The sequence below is a fragment of the Equus asinus genome, chromosome 3 (assembly GCF_041296235.1).
Source record: "Equus asinus isolate D_3611 breed Donkey chromosome 3, EquAss-T2T_v2, whole genome shotgun sequence".
Classification (NCBI taxonomy): domain Eukaryota; kingdom Metazoa; phylum Chordata; class Mammalia; order Perissodactyla; family Equidae; genus Equus; species Equus asinus.
Window position 1 is genome coordinate 10750353 of NC_091792.1, and position 24489 is coordinate 10774841.

A 24489-nucleotide genomic window follows, 5' to 3' on the forward strand; every position below is an offset into this window, starting at 1 on the left:
AATATTAAAGGAATTCATCCCAAACATGGAAAAAAATGAAACAATTCATGATTTGCATGTACTAATGCCTTTTATTAAGCACCTATCATGTGTCTTGCACTGTTATATCTGTTGACACAAAATAACCAAAACCATTCTATACAATAAGAGATATAAAATGAGTTTTCCTTGAGCCAAACTGAGGATTATGACCTGGGAAGGCAGTTTCCACAAAGGAAGAAAGTGTTCTGGAAAAACATGGCTTTCAGCATAGTTTTATACCTTTTTAGAACAAAGTACATACATTAAACACACCCAGGATACTTAGTCATCAAAGTTTCAAAGAGGTATTCAGTTGCAAATTAGCAGGTCAACATGACCCTGATGTCCAGGAAAGGGAACTTATCTTCTGGAGCACTAATATGGGTGTTACTGATACTGGTGGGCATAGGAGGGGATGTATGCATTCTTATCTGCAAAAAGTGCATTCTTTTACTCTGAAATAATGTTTAATGTTTTCTTTACTTTAGTAGATAAGCAGATGTACAATGTATGTTTGATAAGCCATAAAGCAGTCTTCTTTAGTTCTAACCAAAGCAGTTTTGAACCAGAATTGCTACCCCATGTACCTCAATATGTGAAAATCTCTTGTCATCCTAGGCACTGATGTTACAGCAGTGAATATCTGCCCTGAAGATACTTAAATTTTGGAGGTGAAGACATAATAGACATGTAAATAGATAAGTTGACATAATTTCAGATTGTGATAAATGACATGAGGACAGGAGAACATGGAAAAGTGATAGAGTGATGACGGAGATTACTGAGTTGGTATAATCAAGGTTGCTGTCTTCAAAGAAATAACATTAGATCTGATACTTGACAAGAAAAAGCCAAACACATGTAGATATGAGAACGAAGAATTCTAGGAAGAAGGATATCCAAGTTTAGAAGAAATCCAATAAAACTAAACATATTGCATTTGAGAAGCAACATAAAGGTGGAGGAGACAAAAAATTTTCCTTCTACCTTTCTGAGTTCCTTTGGCTAGTTGAAGAGTTTAATTGACTTAAGATAGATTAACAGAAGAAAACAGAAGTTTAATAACATGTATACATGGCAGAGACCCAGGAAAACTGAGTGACTCCCAGAAATGGGGGAAGCCTTCACTTAAATATCATCTTCAGCTAGAGACAAAAGATATTGAGGATGGGGAAACAGTTATGGAAAGTGGTCAGGAAAAGCCCGGTAAGCAAGGGTAAGCTGGTTACGCAGATTTAAGTCCTTGCCTTCTGCATTGAGAAGAGTTTCTAGAGAGAAGGTTGTCCTCTTCTCCCTGAATTAGGGAGTCACCCTTATAAATGGAGATTTCTCTTATACATGTAAATGTCTCTTACAAAAGCATAACTTCTCAGTTTTGAAGCTTTTGCTATGTCTGCAGTTTCTTAGAAATAATCAGCTTAAGATAATCCTTATGCTAAAGAGACATATTTTGGGGTTGCAAATTCTCCTCTACAGAGGCCAGGAAGAATGCAGAAGAGAGGGAGAAAGAGGTACGCCCACCTCTGTCTGGTTGCATAGGCCATGGTAGGGGGTTTCAATGTTTCTGTAAGTCTAACAGGTATTCTTTAGCTAATATGATTCTTTTACTTGATTTTTACATCTAAATACTTGTCAATCTACAAAAATAGAAACCAGTTTAAGAGACAAGGTGTTTATTTGGGATCAAAGAATTCACAGATTCAGGTAGAAACCCAGTGTCCTGTTTACAGGAGAGGGGCTCATGGTTTTTATGGGAAAAAGGGAGGAAGATGAGGTATGTTGTATTAAAGAAGAGTTCATTAGTGCTAGATGAGGTAAGACTAGGTTTGTACTTCATTGGTTGACTTGAGGTTCTGTCATCAGGGGAAAGGCTAGAGTTGTACTTCGTTGATTGGTTAGTGATTCCGTCATCAGCAAAGTCCAATTTCATCAGTCCTTACAAACAGGATATTATTATCCTTACTGACTTCTTGGAATGTTGGCAATTTGGTCCAATTTGGAAGATAAAGAAAACAAGATGTGCAAGGCAATTCCTCTGAAATGGCTGCTTTCGCTCTATTTTAATATGGCTCTACTCATGTCATCTTTCGTATACTAAGCTACTCTCTTTGGTAAAATACAGTATAGAGGAAAATTCATACCGATGCTCTTAATCTCAGGTTCGTGTGCCCGATGTGCAGCAAGCCAAACACTGAGACATTGGTGCTTGGAGATGGAGAAAGGTTTATTTCAAATAAGCCAAAAAGAGAAGGCAGGAGGCTGGGTTTGCTCAAATCCATGTTCACTAGAGCAAACAGCAGGGGGAATTTAGAGAGCTAAGGCCCTTGGCAGGAGGAGCTTTGGAGAAACAATGGGGTCACTCCTGATAAGCCCCTGGGAGATCTGCAAGGGCTGCTCGGGGCCAGCCATCTGGTGATCGCAAACTCCCAGAAGGCATTCTCTTTCTTCTGCAAAACAAACTCACAAATCCTGGAGACCCAAGTCACCCCTAAAGTTAAGCAAGAAAACAGCAAATTGACAAGATTCAAAACCGGGTCAAAAGGCAATCATGTTCTTACCAAGTATCTACAGTATCCCTCAGGTAGCTGGCTTCAGTATCACGTGAATTGTTTCCATACTCTTATGCTAAAGATGGTATTTTTATTGTAAACCAACTGTGTACTGGAAGTAAAATACAATACTGGGGAGGAGATTTTTCTCTAGCATTGCCAAATCAAAATGATGCATCCTGTTGGAATCAGCAGGTTGTTGTAAAGTCAGACAGAAACTTGCTATTAATGATTTCCATAATTTGTTTTAAAAGTTGAGAAACTTGCTATTAATGACTTATGTAACTTGTTTTAAAGGTTGAGACATCTCAAGACATTCAGATCGTGGATCATAAATCTACCAGTAGGCTGTAAAATCAGTCATAATGAGCTTACTGTATGGAAATTTGTTCCTTCCCAGCTGGAAAAAGCTTATCAGCCTGGTTTAGGACAAATTTTCTCCCAGAAATTATTTTTTGTTACCTATTGATACCAATGAATCTCCTGGATACTTTAAACAAAGGGAATATGCTTCATCATATTAAAATCTAGTTGTAAATATTAAATACATGTAAGTTTCATCTATATCAATACATATATTTAATATTTCTTCTATGATTTTAGAAATCTATTGTATTTAATGCAGTGTATCAGATCACTGAAACAAGTAAGCACAATATAAATTTGGGGAAAAAGTACGTATACTGACCCATAATTTCCAAAGACTAAAAAAGACATGTCCCACTAACATTTTATAGTTAATTGATAATTTAATACCAGAGCCTTTGATCAATTTTCATCCCGAAAAGTTTTGTTCCTTACACAGATGTCTGACTCTTGAGTCATATAAGCCAGTTATGTGGTTGGAAACTTGCTTGTATTAATCAATGGAAAATGGAGGCAGAGACTGTACTTTTATTATACTATATATAGTGTTAGAATTAGGGAGCATATATCAATTAGTTGAAATAATTGAATTATGTTTTTAGTCTAGCTGAGAATTAAATAAAGAATTACCATAAATCTTTAAATGAAGGAACTTATAATAGCAAGATAATTCATAATACTTTTAAAACTTATAAGAAGAATCAGAAAAGTAGAAAAAAAACAAACTGAAAAGTCTTTGGCATGAGATACAAGGCTGTACACTGTTATTTTATTGTATAAATAAGGAGCTCTTACCATTTTGCTTTCTCAGGGCTGCAGCCTTAATAGAATGGGAAGGAGGATATGTGTGTATGTGTGTATCTACCTAGCTATCTACACATGGACGCACAGAAAAATCAACATAGCTGAATGAATGTGTATGTGTGTATGTATGTCCAGTCCCAGTTCCCAAATTCGAACATGAAGGTCTGTAAGCTTTGCTTAGCTGCCACCACTCCTCATGCCACAACATAAAGAACACAGTTAAGGGAGGAAATGGAAGACAGTTTCCTTATGTGAGTCTAATCAGGTTCTGCAAATTCTCGGAAGGTAATGGATATGGGAAAATTAGAAATGGCCTCTATTTGTGACAGTGGGAGAAAAAATCATGAAGATTAAGGCTATGGTTTAAAGCTGGACCAACCTTCTTCTGGTGTAAAACAAATCATTCAATCACTGCTTTTGGCATTGTGCTAGACACTGAAGACAAAGACAACTAAGGCACAGGTTTTGCCCTCAAGAAACTCATATTCCCTAAAAAAGGGAAGTTTCCTGGAATAATAATCTTTCTACTTTCTTCCAGAAAAATAAATTCTAGAATTTTCCTTGGGAAACCCTTCCTCTCACTATTATCACATTTCATTTGAGTGGGATTGACCACATTCTTCATATTTCTAAGCATAGCTCTTCTTTCCTTAAGCAATAAATGTATTGCATACACTGGGCTATGGTGAGTGATTAAGAGATACATGTGTCTGAACTAAGTTGATCCAATTTGAGTGAAGCTGAAGATCTTTCATTATAATGCGAGGTACAGATTCCCTCTCCCCTTCTGGACTTGTTGGCATAGGGCTGTGAAGTTTAAACTGTCATGGCTATAAAAAGAGGGCTTCTACCTGATGAAAAGTCAGACAGGGGCCAGCTTCAAGGATATAGGGCTGATGATGTCTTTGGTGCTATAAATTGAGTCCTACTGTTGTCTCTGCTAAAGGCATCTACCTTCCCCAGCAATGTTTATTCCTCAAACAAGTGAATCTACTTTTATTTAAGCCAATAGATGGGTTTCTATCATGCACATCTAAAAGAATACCGACAAAATAAATTTTATCAACTGGTAGTCTGTAGAAATTAGACATGTAAAAATGAGCAACTGCGTCACCTCACAAATAGTAAACAGTAGGGACTAGGGTCAGCAAGCAAATGGAAAAGTATATGCTGTTATATCCTAAACTGAAAATTCGGATAGAGAGAAAGCACCATCTAAAAGGCAATGTCTAAGGATAATCTTTAGGCCCCTTAAGAACACCAACATATAACCAGATGGCTAGTGAGAATAATTGAAAAAAAAAAAAAAGATTTTCTACCACTATTGTCACCAACTAATTGCCCCAAGGAACTCGAGGGTGGGTTTGGAAGCATTGAGCTGTTTTTCCAAATTTTTTCCCTTTTGTTATGTAAAGGAATGCAATCACCAACCACCCTGAACCAGCTGAAGCCTCACCACAAGAGCTGGCTTTTGACCTTTGCCTTATTGTTAATGCTAAGATCTCTCCAGGAGGAGCTTAGGCCTCATTACCATAACCTGCACTGTATGTGGAAGCATGTTTTCCATCTGAGCCTGCACGAGAGGATGCTCACCTCTCCCTTTTGAATATTCATTCCCCATCCAAAATAAAAGGTCCCTGCTTCCCTTTGTTCGAGGACACCATGACTCTGGAAATGATTCCACGTCTATATACTGCAAATATACCTCACTTTGTGAGACAACTACTTCTGGTGGAGAGTCTGATCTAACCCACCAGGAGGGAGCCCGCTTTGGTTTGGGTAACACTAGTGCTAGCAATACAACAAAAGAAGGAATAATGAGAGATTAAAAAAAAAGAAATAGACCATGCCCAAGAAGACCTACTACAGAGCAAAACACAAATATATTATTGCAAGATATTGCAATATGAGCATTACAAGAGAAATACAAAAAAAAAAAATAGAATTTCAAATTTGCAAACATGATTGTGGAAAACCTTATTGAGATAAGTAATATATGTAAGGGAGGAAAAATAATTTTCCCTCTACCCTTTTAGGTTCTTGGCTGAGATCACTCCTGTTGTAATAAAAGACAGATTAACAGGAGAAAAACAAATTTAATAGCATGGAAACCTCCCATATATAGGAGGCCTATTATGGGAGGTTAGCAGGAAAAGCACAGCCAACAAAGGTATGATGGTTATGCAGATTTAAGTCTATGCTTTCTCCACTGAGACTGCTGACTTCTAGAGTTTCAGTCATCCTTTTCTTCCTGACACAGAGAGGGAGACACTCTTACAAATGAAGATTTCCCTTGCAGATGTCCCTTATAAAGAGTAACTTCTACTGTGTTTTCAGAGCTTTCCCTGTTGTCAGCTGTTTCTTAAAACAAGCAGCTCAAAATAATCCTTATGCCAAAGAGGCATATTTTGGGGTGGCATATTCTGCTCCCCTTCATGTATTTAGAAGCTCCAATTGGAATAGGGAGACATTTAATGATTCTATTTAATAGAAGTCCATAGTACACATAAGGATTGGGTGGAAAATTAAAAAGATTATTTGCAGCTGCATTTTGAGGTTACTAAGTGAAGTGGAGGTGCTTATATATAGGCTACAGTTTTTTGGCAAAGGAGTGGCATGCTGAATACTATTCTGGCTTTTGAGGAGCTTGCACAGTATTTAAGAGGAGATGAGTTTGACAAATAGAAATGGCAAGCAATAGGATATATTGGAGTATATGAGGAAGCCATTTGGTGTAAACCTAATTCGGTCTGAATTTCTTTTTTCCAAAAGGGCCTGACGTGGCTACTGAGCATGCATTGTGTATCTGCTTTAAACATTTACTATGGCAAGAACAAATGGGCTTAAGATAAAGGCACAACTTCCCCCCCACATTGGCATTTCCTTAAGGATAAGCATCTTTCCTCAGGCTAGGAACTGATTGCTGCACTCACCTTTGACCACCCAGCTCACCTGTGACCACCCAGCTCAAGACAGCAGACCTGCCACCCTGCTGTGTCCATCAATCGCTGTGTCAATAGAGCAGTCTCGCGACTATTGTAAAAAGGACATTTCAATCATATGTGAAACATCCTCTTTGAGGGTGTATAACCATTCTGTACGCCCCACTTCTTTGGTGCCCTTTCTTCCTTCAGGAAGAAAGGCCCTGGGCCGTGGTCCTCACATTTTAGCTCAGAATAAACTCTCCCAAATTTTCATTTATAAATTGGTTATGGATTATTTTTGTTGACAAGTTTATATGGCTATTTAACACAACAACTCAGGAGACAGATACAGATTGTGTGTCTATTAGTGGCAGTTTGTATTTATGGAAGTCGTTCTCTTTTAGAAGGGTGAGATTTTAATTGCTCATGGGTAAAATACAGAAAAAATGAAAAATGAAGGTAAAATGCTGCTTCAGAGGACACTAACACTGAAGAGATGGGTAAAAGAAAAGACTTAAATAAAATGAGAAATATCAAAACTTAGGAACAAATATAGGAGTGATGTTTCAAGGAGATGTTGGCTGATATGTTTTCTTATTTAATTTTAAGAGATGAGAACATTAATGAGTTCAAATAAGTGGCTGTAATATAATTGCAAATGTACTAGCTTATGAGCTGCTTAAATCAAAACTAAAAGATCTTTTCTGGCAACTCTCTATAGAAAGATTCTAGTGAGTGTATGGCATGCGTTACTATTGACTGACATAATGTAGATAATTATGATAATTTAGTTACAAAGTATCTTCTAGAATTTTAGGAACATCAAATTGGAAAATTGTGATGATTCACTCAGAAATTTACAAAAATCATAGTTATATTTAATGCAAAATACACATAGATATCACGTAATGTTTAATGCAAGTAGCCTGGAGTCTGATTAATAGTTCCAATAGAATGCTTGTCACTATCTCAGCAGATTTGTTTGAAAAGTTAGTTGTGTCTCAAATTGAAAAACATATGGTTTTGTACATATCAGGCACTATAAATACTTGTGGTAAATGGATGAATGAATTCTTTATAAATAATTTTGGGGAGTTAAATACATTATTAATTAGTTTTCACTTGATCAATCTTTAAGTTCACTGTCATCCAAAGAATTTTGATCTGACATGTCTCTGTTATTGTGGTAAGAACACTTACTATGAGATATACTCTAACAAAATATTAAATACACAATACAGTATTGTTCACTGTGTGAAATGTTATAAAGCAGATGTCTACAATGTATTCATCTTGTGTAATTGAAACTGTATATCTGTTGGACAGCCGCTCCCCAGGTTCCTCTCCCGCTAGCCTCTGGCAGTGACCATTCTATTCTCTGCTTCTATGAGTTTGACTATTTTAGATACCATATAATCAGAATATGCACTATTTGTCTTTCTGTGACTGCTTTATTTCACTTAGCATAACGTTCTCCAGGTTCATCCATGCTGTAATATATATAGAAGGATATCTTTCTTTTTTAAGGCTGAATAATATTCTTTTGTTGGTATATATTGCATTTTCTTTATACATTCATTTGTTGATGGATATTTATGTTGTCTCACTATCTTGGCTATTAGAATAATGCCACAATGAACACAGGTCCTGTTTTCAATTCTTTTCAATATGTACCCAGAAGTGGGATTGCTGGATCATGTGATAATTCTATTTTAATTTCTTTATGGAATTTCCATATTGTTTTCCGTAGTGACTGCACATTAACAATCCCGCCAACAGTGTACAAGTGTCCCAATATCCCTACATCTACATCCTTGCCAATGCATTATTTTCTTCCATTTTTTTTTTCCTTTTTTTGTATTGGCCATCCTAACAGGTGTAAGGTGATATCTTACCGTGGTTTTGATTTGCGTTTCCCTGATGATTAGTGATGTTGGGCATCTTTTCATATATTTGCTGGCCATTTGTATATCTTCTTTGGAGAAATATCTATTCAAGTCTTTTGCCAATTTTTTAGTCAGGTTATTTGGGTTTTTTTCGGCAAAACACTTTACATAGTGTAATAGCATTTCATTACCATGACACCCATGAAAACAATAAATTATAAATGTCATTTTATAAATGGGAATATAACATGCTTTACATTGTACACTAAATGGTAGATCAAGAAATCAAACCATGGATCTGTGACTCTAAATCTTATGTCCTTTACCCTGATCATTTCTCCTTGGTAGACATACATGTTCTATGAATATTTCCATCTGAAATCTAAGAGGGGACCATAACCCTAACTTTTCCAAAGGTCCCCTCATTTCATTTTTTGTTGTTGTTGTTCTCTGTCTGAGATTTTTCTGACATGATTTCTATTTTTAAATATGACCCCATTGTAACTATCAGTCTCCACCATGGACTCTTTCAAGGTAAAGCTGTATTTCATCCTTTAGGTTATTCACATATTTCCTCATTCATTTCGAACCTCTATAGTCAGTCCGTTAGCAGTGGTACATTAAACACATTATATTATATTTTATTTATATCTATTAATTTGCCTTTTAATAATATTTACTGGTCCCCTAGAACTTGTCTGAACTTCTGAGCTCCATCTTTGTATCAGAGTAATTGAAAGAAATACAAGTACTCGGTCTCAAGTTTCCTATATCTAAATCTATGTAGCAAAATATCTTTTTGCTCTTTTCAAAGTCTTTAAAAAAATAATATATCAAATGGCTCCAAACTATTACTTTTTAAATTTTTTGAGATATCAACATACAACATTTTATTAATTTCAGGTGTACAACTACTGATTCAATGTTTGCATACATTGCAAAATGATCACCAAAATAAGTTTAGTTAAGATCTATCACCACACACAATTACAATTTTTTTTTCTTGTCATGAGAACTTTTAAGATCTATGCTCTTAACAACTTTCAAATATGTAATACATTGTTATTAACTATAGTCACTCTGCTGTAAATTACATCCCCATGATTTATGTATTTTATAACTGGAAGTTTGTACCTTTTGACCCTGTTCACCCATTTCACTCACCGCCCCCCCCCCCATCCACCACCTCTGGAAACCGCTAATCTGTTCTCAGTATTTGTGAGCTTGGATTTTATTTTTTCAGATTCCACTCATAAGTGAGATCATAGGGTATTTGTCTTTCTCTGTCTGACTTATTTCACTGAGCATAATACCCTCAAGGTCCATCCATGTTGATGCAAATGGCAAGATTTCATTCTGTTTTATGGTTGGATAATATTCCACTGTGTACATATATACCACAATTTCTACAACTATTCACCCATAGATGGACATTTAGGTTTTTTCCATGTCTTGGCTGTTGTAAACAATGCTACAATGAACATGGGGGTGCAAATATCTTTTCAAGTTAATGTTTTGTTTTCGTCACATAAATACCCATAGGTAGAATTGCTGGATCATGTGGTATTTCTTTATAATTTTTTGAAGAACCTCCATGCTGTTTTCCATAGTGGCTGCCAAAGGTTTCCTTTTTTCCACATCCTTGCCAACACTTGCTGTTTCTTTTCTTTTTGATAGTAGCCATTTTTGAGGTAATATCTTATTGTGCCTTTGACTATCATTTCCCTGATGATTAGTTACATTGAGCTTCTTTTCATTTACCAGTTGGTCATCGGTATGTCTTCTTTGGAAAAGTATCTATTCAGATATTCTGCCCATATTGTAATCTTTGTTTTTCTTTTTCTTTTTTTTTTTTTTTTTTTGCTATTGAGTTGTGTGAGTTCTTTAGATTCTTTGGATAGTAACCCCTTATCAGACATATTTACAAATATTTTCTCCCATTCAGTAGGCTGCTTTTCATTTCGCTGATGGTTTCCTCTGTTGTGCAGAGCTTTATAGTTTGACGCAGTCCCACTTGTTTGGTTTTGCTTTTGTTGCCTTTGCTTTTAGTATAAGATACAAAAAATCGTCACTAAGATCAATGTTGAGGAGCTTACTGCCTATCTTTTCTTCTACAAATGTTCTAAGTTCAGGTCACACATTCAAGTTTTTAATCCATTTTGAGTTAATTTTTGTGTATAGTGTAAGATAGTGATCTAGTTTCTTTCTTTTGCATGTGGCTGTCCAGTTTTCCAACATCATCTATTGAAGAGACAGTTCTTTCCCTCCCCATTGTATATTCTTGCTTCCTTTGTCATAAACTAATCGAACATATATGCATGGGTTTATTTCTGGGCTCTCTATTCTGTTCCAGTGATCTATGTTTTTATGTCAATATCATACTGTTTTGTTTAGTACAGCTTTGTACTACCATTTGAAATCAGGGAGTGTGATGCCTCCAGCTTTGTTCTTCTTTCTCAAAATTGCTTTGTCTATTTGAGGTCCCTTGTGCTTCCAGATAAATTTTTAGGATTATGTGTTCTTTTTCTGTGAAAAATGCCATTGGAATTTTGATAGGGATTGCATTGAATCCGTTGATTGCTTTGGGTGGTATGGACATTTTAACAGTATTCTTCTAATCCATGAGCATGGAATATCTTTCCATTTATTTGTGTTTTCTTCAATTTCTTTCATCAATGTCTTATAGTCTTCAGTGTACACTTCTTTTACCTCCTTTGTTAAATTTATTCCTACGTATTTTGTTCTTTTAAATGTAATTGTAAACGGGATTGTTAATTTCTCTTTCTGATAGTTTATTGGTGTATAGATATGCAACAGATTTATGGATATTGTTTTTGTATCCCATAACTTTACTAAACTTGCTTACTAGTTCTAACACTTTTTTGGTGCAGTCTTCAGGCTTTTCTATATATAATAAATATTCTGCATATAAAAGAAGTGATAATTTTACTTCTTCCTTTCTGATTGGAATGCCTTTTATTTCTTTTTCTTGCCTAATTGCTCTGGCTAGGACTTTCAATACTTTGGTGAATAAAAGTGGCGAGAGTGGTCATCCTTGTCTTGTTCCTGATTTTAGAGTATGATTTTGCGATTGAACATGTTGTTAGTTGTGGGCTTGTCATATACGGCCATTATTATGTTGAGGTACGTTACCTCTATAAGCACTTTGTTGAGAGTTTTTATCATAAATCGATGTGGAATTTTGTCAAATGCTTTTTCCAAATCTGTTGAAATGATCATATGATTTTTATCTTTGATTTTGTTAATGTGGTGTATCGCCTTGTTTGATTTGCAGGTGTTAAACTTTCTTTTCAATCCTGGAATAAGTTCCACTTGATCATGGTGTAGGATCCATTTAATGTATTGTTAAATTTGGTTTGCTAATGTTTAGTTGAGGATTTTTGCATCTTTGATCAACAGGAGTATGGTCTTTTAATTGTTTTTTCTTGTGGCATCCTTGTCTGGTTTTGGTATCAGGGTAATTCTAGCCTCACAAAATAAGTTTGGAAGTATTCCTGCCTCTTCTGTTTTATGGAAGAATTTGAGAAGGATTGGTATTAATTGTTCTTTGAATGTTTGGTAGAATTTATCCAAAAAGTCATCTGGTCCTGGACTTTAGTTTCTACTGATGTTTTTAATTACTGATTCAATCTTTTTTTTTTTTTCCCAAGGAAGATTAGCCCTGAGCTAACATCTCCTGCCAATCCTCCTCTTTTTTTGCTGAGGAAGACTGGCCCTGAGCTAACATCCATGCCCATCTTCCTCTACTTTATATTTGGGACGCCTACCACAGCATGGCTTGCCAAGTGGTGCCATGTCCACACCCGAGGTCCGAACCGACGAACCCCGGGCAGCTGAAGCAGAACATGCAAACTTAACCGCTGTGCCACCGGGCTGGCCCTACTGATTTAATCTTGTTGGTAATTGGTCTGTTCATATTTTCTGTTTCTTAATGATTCAGTCTTGGTAAGTTGTATGTTTCTAGGAACTCATCCATTTCTTCTAGGTTCTCCAATTTATTGGCATTTAAGTGTTCATAGTAGCCTTTTATGATCCTTTGCATTTCTGTGGTATCAGTAGTAATGTCTCCTCTTTCATTTCTGATTCTATTTATCTGAGTCCTCTTTTTTTCTAGGTGAGTCTAGCTAAAGGTTTGTCAATTTTGCTTATCTTTTAAAAAAAGTTCTTTGTTTTATTGATCATTTCTATTGTCTTTTTGTCTTTATTACTTTTATTTCTGCCTGATTTTGTTATTTCCTTCCTTCTACTAACTTTGGGCTTCTTTTGCTCTTTTTCTAGTTCCTTGAGGTATAAAATAAGGAGGGTTTTTTTTTTTTTTGAGATTTTTCTTGTTTCTTGATGTAGGCATTTATTGCCAGGATCTTCCCTCTTAGATCTGCTTTTGCTGCATCCATAATGTTTTGTATGCTGTATTGTCATTTTCATTTGTCTCAATGTAGTTTTTCATTTATCTTTTGATTTCCTCTTTGACCCATTGGTTGTTCAGTTTGTTTGTTTTCTTATTATTGAGCTGTAGTTGTTCTTTATATATTCTGCATTTTAACCCCTTAGCCAATATATGGCTTGCAAGTATTTTCTCCTATTCCATAGCTTGCTTTTTCACTCTGTTGATGTTTCCTTTGCTGCATTGCAATTGTTAAGTTTAAAGTGGTCCCATTGTCTATTTTTGCTTTTGTTATCTATGTTTTTTGTGTCGTAGCCAAGAAATCATTGCTCATTTCAACATCATGAAGTATTTCTTGTATGTTTTCTTCTGTGATTTATAGTTTCAGGACTATGTTTAGGTCTTTATTGTATTTTTAATTAATTTTTTCTTGTACCAAAAAAGGGCCATCTTCATTCTTTTTCATGTGGGTACCCAGTTTTTCTGTCACATTTTGTGGAAGAGACTATCTATTCTCCATTGTGTGGTCTTGTCATCCTTGTCAAAGATCATTTTACTGTAAGCACATGGGTTTATTTCTAGGCTCTTTATTCTGTTCCATAGGTCTATATACCTGTCTTTATGCTTATAACAGTATCTATGTAATATGTTTTGAAATTAGGAAGTGGGAGGCCTTCAACTTTGTTCTTCTTTCTCAAGGTTATTTTGGCTACTGGGGTCCTTTGAGATTCCTTATGAATTTCTGCAAAAAGTGCCATTGGGGTTTGATAGAGATTGCTTGGAATCTGTACATCACTTTACATAGAATAGACATTTTTAACAATATTGTCTTTGTATCCATGGGCATGAGATCTCTTTCCATTTATTTGTGTCTTCTTGAATCTCTATCAGCAATGTTTTGTAGTTTTCTGTAGACAAGTTTTTGGCTCCTTGGTTATATTTATTGCTAAGTATTTTATTCTTTTTGATCTTATTGTAAATAGCATTGTTTTCTTAATTTCCTTTCAGACTTGATTGTTAGTGTATAGAAATGCAACTGGTTTTTTTGATGTTGATTTAATGTTCTTGAATTTTGCTAAATTCATTTATTAGGTCTAACTTTTTTAGTGGAATGTTTAGAGTTTTCTACATAGATGATCATGTATCTGTTAACTAAGACAATTTTACTACTTTTCCAATTTGGGTATCTTTTCTTTCTTATTCTTATCTAATTTCTCTAGCTATGACCTCCCATAATATATTGAATGGAAGTGGCAGGAGTGGGCATCCTTGTCTTGTTCCTGATCTTAAAGGAAAACCTTTTAGATTTTCACCATTGAGTATGATGTTAGCTGTGGGATAGTCATATGTAATCTTTCTTTTGATGAGGTAGTTTTCTTTGATTCATAGTTTGTTGAGTGTTTTTGTTATGAAAGAGTGTTAAACTGTCAAATACTTTTTCTGCATCAATGAGGTGATTACAGGATTTTTGTCTTTCATTGTTAATGTGGTGTATTACATTTATTAATTTATATGTTGAACCACCTTGCATTCCAGGGGTAAATCCCTCTTGGTCATAATCCTCTTAACATGCCATTGAACTAGTTTTGCTAGTGTTTTATTGAGGATTTTTCCATTAATACTCATCAAGGATATTGAGCTGTAGTCTTCTTTCCTTGTGGTGTCTTTGGCTTTGGTATCAGGGTAATATTGGCCTCATAAACTGAGTTGAAAAATATTCTCATTCCTAATTTTTTAGAACAGTTAGGAATTAATTCTTATTATGTTTAGTAGAATTTTTCAGTGAAGCCATCTATGGTCTTGGATTTTTCTGTTGGGAGGTTTCTGATTATTGACTCAATCTCCTTATTTACTTGTTATAAGTCTGTTCGGATTTTCTATTTCTTCATAATTCAGTCTTGGCAGCTTGTGTGTTTCTAGACATTTATCTATCTCTTCTAAGTTATCCAATTTATTGGAAAATAATTGTACTTAGTAGTCTTTTATAATCCCCATTTTATTTTTGAGACATCTGCTATGCCTCCCCTTTCATTTCTGATTTCAGTTGATACCTCTTTTTTTTTCCTTAGTTGATCCAGCTGAAGACTGGTTAATTCTGTTGAGTTTTTTTCAAAAACCAACTCTTGGTTTCATTGATTTTTTTCCCTATTGTTTTCTATTTATTTCTGCTCTGACCTTTATTATTTTCTTCCCTCTAACTTTGGGTGTAGTTTGTTATTCTTTTTTTAGTTCCTTGAGGTATAAAATTAAGTTGTTAATTTGAGGGTTTTTTTTTTTTTTAAAGATTTTATTTTTTCCTTTTTCTCCCCAAAGCCCCCCGGTACACAGTTGTGTATTCTTTGTTGTGGGTTCTAGTTGTGGCATGTGGGACGCTGCCTCAGTGTGGTCTGATGAGCAGTGCCATGTCCGCGCCCAGGATTCGAACTAACGAAACACTGGGCCGCCTGCAGCGGAGCGCGCGAACTTAACCACTCGGCCATGGGGCCAGCCCCGAGGGTTTTTTTTTTAATGTAGGCGTTTACCACTATAAATTTCCCTCTTATTGCTTTTACTGCATCCCATAAATTTTGGAATATTGTTTTTGTTTTCCTCTGTCTCAAGATATTTTCTACCTTCCCTTTTGATTTCTTCTTTGACCCAGTGGTTTTTCAAGACTGTGTTTCATTTCTACATAGCTTTGGATTTCCCTGTTGCTATTGATTCCTAGTTTCGTTCCATTGCAACCAGAGAAGATACTTTATATGATTTCTATCTTCTTAAATTTGTTAAGACTGCTTTTTGTGGCCTAACATGTGACCTATTCTGGAGAATGTTCTGTGTGCCCTGGAGAATGTGTATTCTGTTCCGGTGGGGTGGAACCTTCTGTTTATATCCTTTAGGTCCAATTGCTATAGTCATTCAAGTCTTCTCTTGCCTTATTGATGCTTCTATCTGGTTGTTCTATCCATTATTTAAAATCAGGTATTGAAATATTCTTGTATTATTGAATTACTCTCTATTTCTTCCTTCAATTCTGTCATTATTTGCTTCATATATTTGGGTGCACAGATAAGTGAATATACATTTACATTTATAATTGTTATGTCTTTACAGTGCATTTTCCCTTAATGTTTTTCTTTGCGTCTTGTGACAGTTTTTTACCTTAAGAATATTTTCTTTTATATAAATTTGGCCACCTCTGCTCTCTTTTGGTTACAATTTGTGTCGCATATCTTTTATCATCCTTTTACTTTTACCCTATGTGTGTCTTCACATCTAAGGTGAGTCTCTTGTGGACATTGCATAGTTACATCTTGTTTTTTCATCCATTCAACCACTCTGTATCTTTTGGGGCATTTAATCCATTTATATGTAAGTATATACTGATGGGAAGGACTTACTATTGTCATTTTGTCAATTGTTTTCTGGCTGCCTTGTAGCTATTTGTCTCTCTTTTCCTCTCTTACTGCCTTCTTTTGTGTTTTGTTGATTTTTTTTCACTTGACATGCTTTGATCCATTTCTAATTTTATTTTATATGTCTTCTATAGTTATTTTCTTTATTGTTCCTTTAGGACTTATGTAAAACATCTTATCGTTATAACAATTTATTTTAAACTGATAACTTAACTTCAATCATTTCTACTCTGTTATATCTCTCTTTCCCAACTGTATCTTATCGATATTACAAATTACATTTTTATATATTGTGCATCCATTAAGAATTTTGTAGTTATTTTTTAGACTTTCTTCAAATTCTCTACCGGAATAAAAAGTGCTTTACACACCACCATTATATTGTTATACTTTCTGTATTTGTCTACTTACTTAGCTTTGCCAGCAAGCATTATGCTTTGGTAGGCTTTTGTGTTGCTGTCTAGCATTCTTTCATTTCACTTTGCAGGATGCCTATTAAGATTTCTTGTAAGGCAGGTCTAGAGGTGACGAACTCCTTCACTTTTGTTTATCTGGGAAAGTCTTAATTTCTCTATTTTTGAAGGATAATTTTCCTGGATATAGTTTCCTTGGTTGGTAGATTTTTTCTTTCAGGCCTGTGAATATATCACCATACTCCCTTCTATCCTGCAAGATGTCTTCAGAGAAATCCATTTATAATCTAATAGGAACTCCTGTGTCTGTAATGAGGCTTTTTCTCTTGCTATTTTCAAGATTCTGTTTTTGTCTTTGATTTTTGGTAACTTGATTATAGTATGTCTCAGTATGGGTTTCTTTGGGTTCATTATGGTTAGAGTCTTAGGTTTCTTGAATTTTGATGTCCATTTTCTTCAGATTTTGGAAGCTTTTGGCCATTAATTCTTCTAACAAGCTATCTATCTCTTTCTCTTTCTCTTTTCCTTCTGGAACTCTTATAATTGCATCTATTGGTCCACTTGGTGGTTTGCCATAACTACCTTAGGTTTTCTTCACTTCGTTCTTTTTTCTTTTGCTCTTCTGACTGGATAATTTCAAGTGACTTGTCTTTGAATTCATTGATTCTTTCTTCTGCTTTATTCAGTCTGCTATTGAACCCCTCTAGTGAATTTTTTAATCAAGTTATTGTATTTCTCTCCTCTAGAATTTGTTTGATCCTTTTTTATAGTTTTTCTTTGTTGATATTCTCATTTTCTTCATGCATTATTTCCCTGATTTCATTTAGCTGTCTGTTTTCTCTTTAGAGAATCAAGCTCCTTTAAATCTATTGTTTTGAATTCTTTGTCAGGTAATTCATAGGTCTCCATTTATTTGGAGTTAGTTTCTGGAGATTCATTTTGTTTCTAGTTTGGGCCATGTTTACCTATTTCTTCATGTGCCTTGTGATTTTGTGTGTGTGTGGTTAGTTTTATGCATTTGTAAAAACAACCCACCTATCCCAGTCTTTATGGACTGGCTTAATACAGGGTAAGACCTTCACTGATCAGCCCAGCTAGAAATTCTTGGGGGCCCCTGAAACTTTTGGGAGGAAGATGAGATATCTCTGGGCTCATGCATGTAATTTCTCAAAAAGAGAGTTTTGCCAGTTTCTTTTTCAGAAGCTGACAATCTGTTGCTCCCTCTGGTATCTATCTGTTGTACTGCAAATCCTCTGGCCCTAAAGCAGAAATTCACCATGCTTTCGCAGCCCCAAGACATTCAAAGTATGCTAGCTCCCCACCGGCACTGGAAGTCAGGCGAGACAGATACTAGTCCTCTGGGAAGCTCCCTTAAAAGCTGGACCACAAGATGCCCACTCCACTCTTCTCTCTCTCTCCTGATGTTGAAGCCAAGAGTTGGGCACTTTTTCCCAATCATGCCAAAGTCCACCAGCCTAAGTCTGTGGCACCACATGCCCTTTGATCTCACAGCAAGTTGTCCCTGCTCTCCTGTGTATATATAAGTATATATATATACGTTTATACACAGATTACTCCTGTATATATATATATATACACACACGCACATATATATGATATACATATATCTATACATATATATCATATATATGTGTATCTGTGTATATGATGAGCTACATTATTTTTCTCCTTATTTATGAAATTTTATGCCACAGAAAATTAATTTTATCTTATTAATAACTGTTTGGCATGCCATGATATAGATTTTAACAGAGCATTCGGAGTACTATTGGTGCTGAACAAAGCATGCAACAAGATGAGTGACATAGAGCTTTAGTCAGAGAGCATGGTTGGTCAAAATGTAGCCTTCTGATCTTGATTCAGTTTTGAATTAAACAGTGAAAATTGTGAGTGTAAAGATACTGACACCATTTTGTTAACAAAATAAAATAATTCTCCATTTTGGAGATGAGAGATGAGAAACGCCAAAAGCTAAAGAAATCATATATTGCTTTGTGAACCACATATTTTGTTGATATTCATAACACCAACTATTTCTGTGATTGCATGTAGTTGCTCAAGTATCATATATGAGGGATATAGCCAGCATTTGAATACCCTGAACCTATCACTTTGGGACGAAAATATAAAATTTTTATAGTTGAAGATAATATAATTTCTTAAAGCATGATTGTTTTATAAATAGGCCAAGTTCTGAAAATTCAAAACATGGCTCCCAATACTTGGTGATTGATTTTAATCCACGAGGAAGGTAAAATGATGTTTTGGGTTTGTTTTAACAAAATCTTCCAAATGTTCTAAAGGTTACGAAGAAATACGTTGCAACCTTAATTTAAGAAAAGATGATAAAGAGAGTTCATTTGCCCCTGCTCTCAAAATGAAAAATGCAATATTTCAGTTCATGAGAGTGATAGGCTTATTAATTTAGCTTCCAAGTATAGCACTGAAAGTAGTCTTCAGTGAGAAATTCCTCTATAATTTCTGGATCTATATTCAATTTACAAATACAGAATTTATGAGTTGTCAAATATTTGCCAATATTTTTATGGTATACAATTATAAGTTAGGATATTTTAATTTAATAGAAATAATTATTATGAAAACAAAGCTAATGTTTGTACAGCCTTCCCTATGAGTCCTGTTTTGTTAAGATTTTCTTATCTATTGAAAGATTGTAAACAACTCTATTCCTCTTACTGAAACGACATAGTTTTATTTTTTTCGTGATTTGAATCTTTATAAAATTTCGTGAAATTCTAAGCTTATGGATACATGAATTCCAGTTGAGTGCTCTGTGGATGCCAAAAGCTAAAGAAATAAAGCATTACTTTGTGAACTACATTACCTGAGGATAACAGGGCTTGTATTTTGTTTATCTTTGCAAAATGGTGACAGTATATTTTTGGCATGTAATACTTTTTACATAAATGTTGCTTGCAATGAATCTAACTGAATTGACTAAAAATCTAATAAGGTAATAAAAGGCCGAGGTGTTTCTCCAAAAGAGAAAATAAAAAAGAGTACTTTAGTAAAATATGAGTTTCCACAGATGAGGGGTTAGAGACGATGTCACAATGCATGCAAAAGGAAAGAAAGCCTTCCATTGGCTTTAGGCAAATTTACTAAATTTATTTAAGTGTCAAACTGAAGCAGATATATAAAGGCAAGTAATGGAATTATTTGTTGGAGACACATAAGATTATACAGGCTAGCCTGAATGATGGTTCACAAAGGATTATTTTTGTATAGAAAAAATGCCATAGCTGAAAAGTAAACATTTTAATCTCTTAAAATCAAATTCAGGCATTAAAATCCCACAGTAAAGGCCCTCACTGGCAGAGAGTGAGGATCAACTCAGTAAAGACTGTTGGCAGACAAGGACTTTGGCTTGTTCAGACCCATGAGTGACCAAGGCGTTAAGCCAGCATATCCCTTTTGCTGGCAGAATTAGGAATCCAAATCTTGGCTGTTTACCTAACCATGACAGACCACCAGAAGTACTGATAACTCTCTGTTCTCAGAAGAAATGTTGAATGGATAACTCAAAAGATTTATCCAACACTAAAGATAAATATTTTCAATGGAGTACTTCAATAAAGCAAGGGAATAATTTAGGAATACATCAGACTTTTAACTGTTTGAATAGATATGCATTTTATAAATATAATAATTAAACCTAAAAATAGAATCTAGCAACATAAATTACTTACAACATGCAAAAACTAGAATTGTTGTAATTCCTTCAATTTAATTTCTAATTCTGAAAAAGTAATGCTTACCACTAAACCAAATTAAATACAAAGATACATGAAGAAAATGTGTAGTAATATCCACTCATCCTATATGCAATCTTATCCTACCAACCCACTCCTACACATCAATCAAATAATAAAAAATACGCAACCCAAACCAATGATGATGAAACTGAGGCAAAAAAGGAAGAAAAAAGGATTTTGCCTAACACGATGCAATTAACAGAGCTGGGATGTGAATCTGAGCAGTTTGCTTCCAGAATTCATATTCTTCATATAAACCTAACTCATTTGTTTAGCTGAACAGTATTTCCAAGTGTGGTATGTACTTTATATTTCAATAGATATTAAAAATGTATAACCCTACCAGAAGCACCCACTTCTCCTCCCTGCAGTTGATGTGGTCTATTCAAAATCCTACACTAGAAGATGAATGATTGTTTATAACATCCAGAATTTAGACATTTAAAATGTGTAGAATTTTAGGGGGCTGGCCCCGTGGCCGAGTGGTTAAGTTTGCACACTCTGTTGGCAGCCCAGGGTCTCACTAGTTCGGATCCGGGGCGCAGACATGGCATCGCTCATCAGGCCATGCTGAGGCAGCGTCCCACATAACACAACCAGAAGGACCCACAACTAGAATATACAACTGGGTGCTTGGGGGGCTTTGGGGAGAAAAAGCTGAAAGAAAAAAAAAGATTGGCAACAGTTATTAGCTCAGGTGCCAATCTTAAAAAAATTAAAAATAAAATTAGTAGAATTTTAGACACTTCAATAGAAAAACTGACAGAAAAAAATTAGGAATGGATAATTCTTGCACACACACAAATCTAAATGGTTAGAGCACGTATAAAAAGATATTCTGAAGAAAATTGAAACAATGAGATAAGACTTTTATTCTATCGGATTAGTAAAGATGAAAATATCTATAATGTTGTTGTCTCTGGGAATGTGGAATAAAGAATCTGCTTATACATTACTGGTGCAAATATACATTTTTTTCCCTAAGTATATGTAGTAATTCCTTCCTATCATCTGTCTTTAAGCATATATATTTTGTTACAAACAAAAATCCCATAAATACTTTACAAGAAAAATTGCTTTATGCATATAGACCAGCGTACAAGATGGATGTATGTTTTTGCTTAAAATTTTACTCAAGTTGGACAGTGATGTCAGTTCCTGCTGTGAGAATAAATTTTCCAGTCATTTCAACACTCTTCAGAGAAGGAATGATTGAATTCAGAAGGGGAGTTACCTTCAATGTAATCCCTCAATTAATTTAGAGTAATAGTAGCCCAAAGGAATATTTCAAAGTTGTTTAGAATAGAAGGAAAACAGAAATAAGTGGAGGAGATTTTTGTTCTCCTTTCATAATAAGAATTAATTCTTTTCATGCCCCCAGAGTATGTATTATATTGAATGCAATTGGTAGATATAGTTGTGATATTTTTAGCAGGCTAAAGTTTTTTTATTGATAGTAAGTGCAGAACTTGATTTTCTGGCAAATATTTCTACAAATGTTTAACTGAAAATTTACATTTTATGAAGTAATAATTCCTGCGATAATTAAGTATACAAAGCCAAAAATCTAAGTTTCTTAAGTACAAGCCCTTTACTTAATCTTCCTTAATATAAGTTTTCAAGCTTGAAAATCAGCTTTAATATTGATAATTCTAAACCTTCCCTAACAGGTTATATATTAAGTATAGATTAGGTTTTTCACTGAACTTATTTCAGTCAATTAGTGGCGTAATTTGTACCCTCATCAATGTCTTAAAGTAAGCTGAAAACGTCAAACGTTCACTAGGGAGTTCAAGTCAACTGTTGCTGTGTTTTACCCATAGCTTCCCAATTGTTTCCTCATCCTTCTCCCTTTAAACTTCTCTGAGTTTCCAACCAAAATCTGTTATGGAGCAAGGGCTGGCTCCACCTGAGGCGCATGGAAGCCAATACGCTGGAACATAGGTCTTTGGGGGAAGAAAATTTATTACACAATCGATTGGTAAGGAGACAGAGAAAGGCTCTCAGCTCTGTCTCCCACATCCGGGGTATAGAGTAAGGTTTAAGGGATCGGGGAAGCAGGCTGGTGTGTGGAAATGCTGGCAGGATAAGTTTCTATTGGTAGATCAAAATGTTCCCTTCTGTGTGTGCTCCTGGCTGGCTTGCCACCCCTGAAAAATTGTCTTAACATTCTGTTGTTAAGATGAGGTCAGTATAGTAAACAAGAGTAAAGGTTTTATGTCGATTTAAGTCATTGCCTTCTCTGTTGATGAGTTTCTAGAGATTTAATCATCCTCTCCTTCCTGGCAGAGTGGAAGTCACCCTTACAAATGGAGATTTCTCTTATAAATGTAAGTTTCCCTTAAAAATGGCAACTTCTTCTAGATTTTCAGAGCTTTGCCTGTTTCTGCTGTTTCTTAAAAATAATCAGCCTAAAATAATTCCTATGCCAAAGAAGCATATTTTTGAATGGCAAATTCTGTTCCTGGTCCTGTGGTTACAAATCTAGCCAGCTGTAGGAAACAATTGAGAGAACTTGAATTAGAATGTAATGAAAGAGAATAGTTGGAATGGAGAATGACAAAGACTTTGTAAATATGACTCTTTCCATTCTGGTCCTCTAAAATGAACAGACTGAACTCAGATTAACAACAGATTGTTTATAGACATTGCTTTCTTACCACAGAATGTGATATGTCTATATCAGACACAAAATTTGGTGTAGCAATTGCCCTGTAAATGATGACTACCAATTCATATATAATTGATTTAACATTTCTGGAAATAATATATTATTTAATGTTAATTAGTTGTGTCTTTCTTTTCATGACTGATATTAAACATTAAAATTGAAAATCCCACTCCTGGAGAAACAATGTGATACCATTTTAGTTATTTTGTAGACACTTTTTAATTTACTATACAATTTAACTCTTTGTCTAATAAATAGGATACATAAACTTGAATTAACTACTTATTTTGATTTTATACAAGTACCACAAGTTCCAATGATGTCACGCTGGGGTTTTCCATATATGAGTAAATTTGTGATTACATGTTGTTTAGATGGCGTTGAGAAATGAAGTGGAAGCTAGTTCATGAGCTGTTCCTCCTCATCCTCCACTTATTTTCTCTCACGTATCTTCTTACCATTTGAGGAGAGCCAAAGGTTTCAGTTAAGCATGGAAGTGAAATTGAGTGACTATTCAGAGAGAAATTAGTCTGCAATGGGCATATTGGATTGAACTAGAAGACATTAAATTGAGGTCTGCATTTAAATCATGATATCTCGGTACAAGAAAACTTCATATATTCAATTAGGAGTTAGAAAATGACTTGTATGTGTATATGAAACCAGCAAACAGCCACTGATGATTAAGTATTTAGGTACTAAAGTTTTTTCCTTTTTGCAATCACTGATTACAGCTTTTAGCTGTTTAACCCACCCATTGTTAACTGTGCTGCTTAGGCAGTCTGCTATCTGACTCCCACTAGGCTCCCATAGACAACATCTTCCTGCAGCCTGGGTCCCATGGTAATGGGTGTGCAAGTTGTTTTTTCAGGAATTAGAACTCCTTGTCCACTTCAGGCTGGTTGAGACTACCAACTCATCAACCAGGCCCATGCCAATGTCCCATAGGTGACCTTTTGAAATAAAGAGGCTAAAAACTCCACTCTCAGACCATGCTCACACCACCATTTTGTGAACATGGGTCCTATGAAGAGGCATGAAGTCTGACTACGCTTGCGCAGATCATCAATTACCTCACCTCTCCTCACCTCCACATTTCAGACCACCTTGCCACCTATCCCATAAATATCCCTGAGTCTCTATTTACAGGGAAGTGAATTTGAGGTTCATACTCTCACTTCCTCACGTGGCTGCCTGGGATTAAACCCTCTCTCTGCTGCAAATCTCGTCATCTCAGTGTTTGGCTTTCTGGGCGGTG

At 35.2% G+C, this 24489-nt stretch overlaps 1 long non-coding RNA gene across 7 annotated transcripts in view; it reads left to right on the plus strand.

The window, feature by feature from the left end:
* LOC123284567 (uncharacterized) overlaps positions 1–24489 on the plus strand; it is a 162954-nt gene that overhangs the window by 89782 nt on the left and 48683 nt on the right. The gene's annotated exons all lie outside the window — the stretch shown is intronic.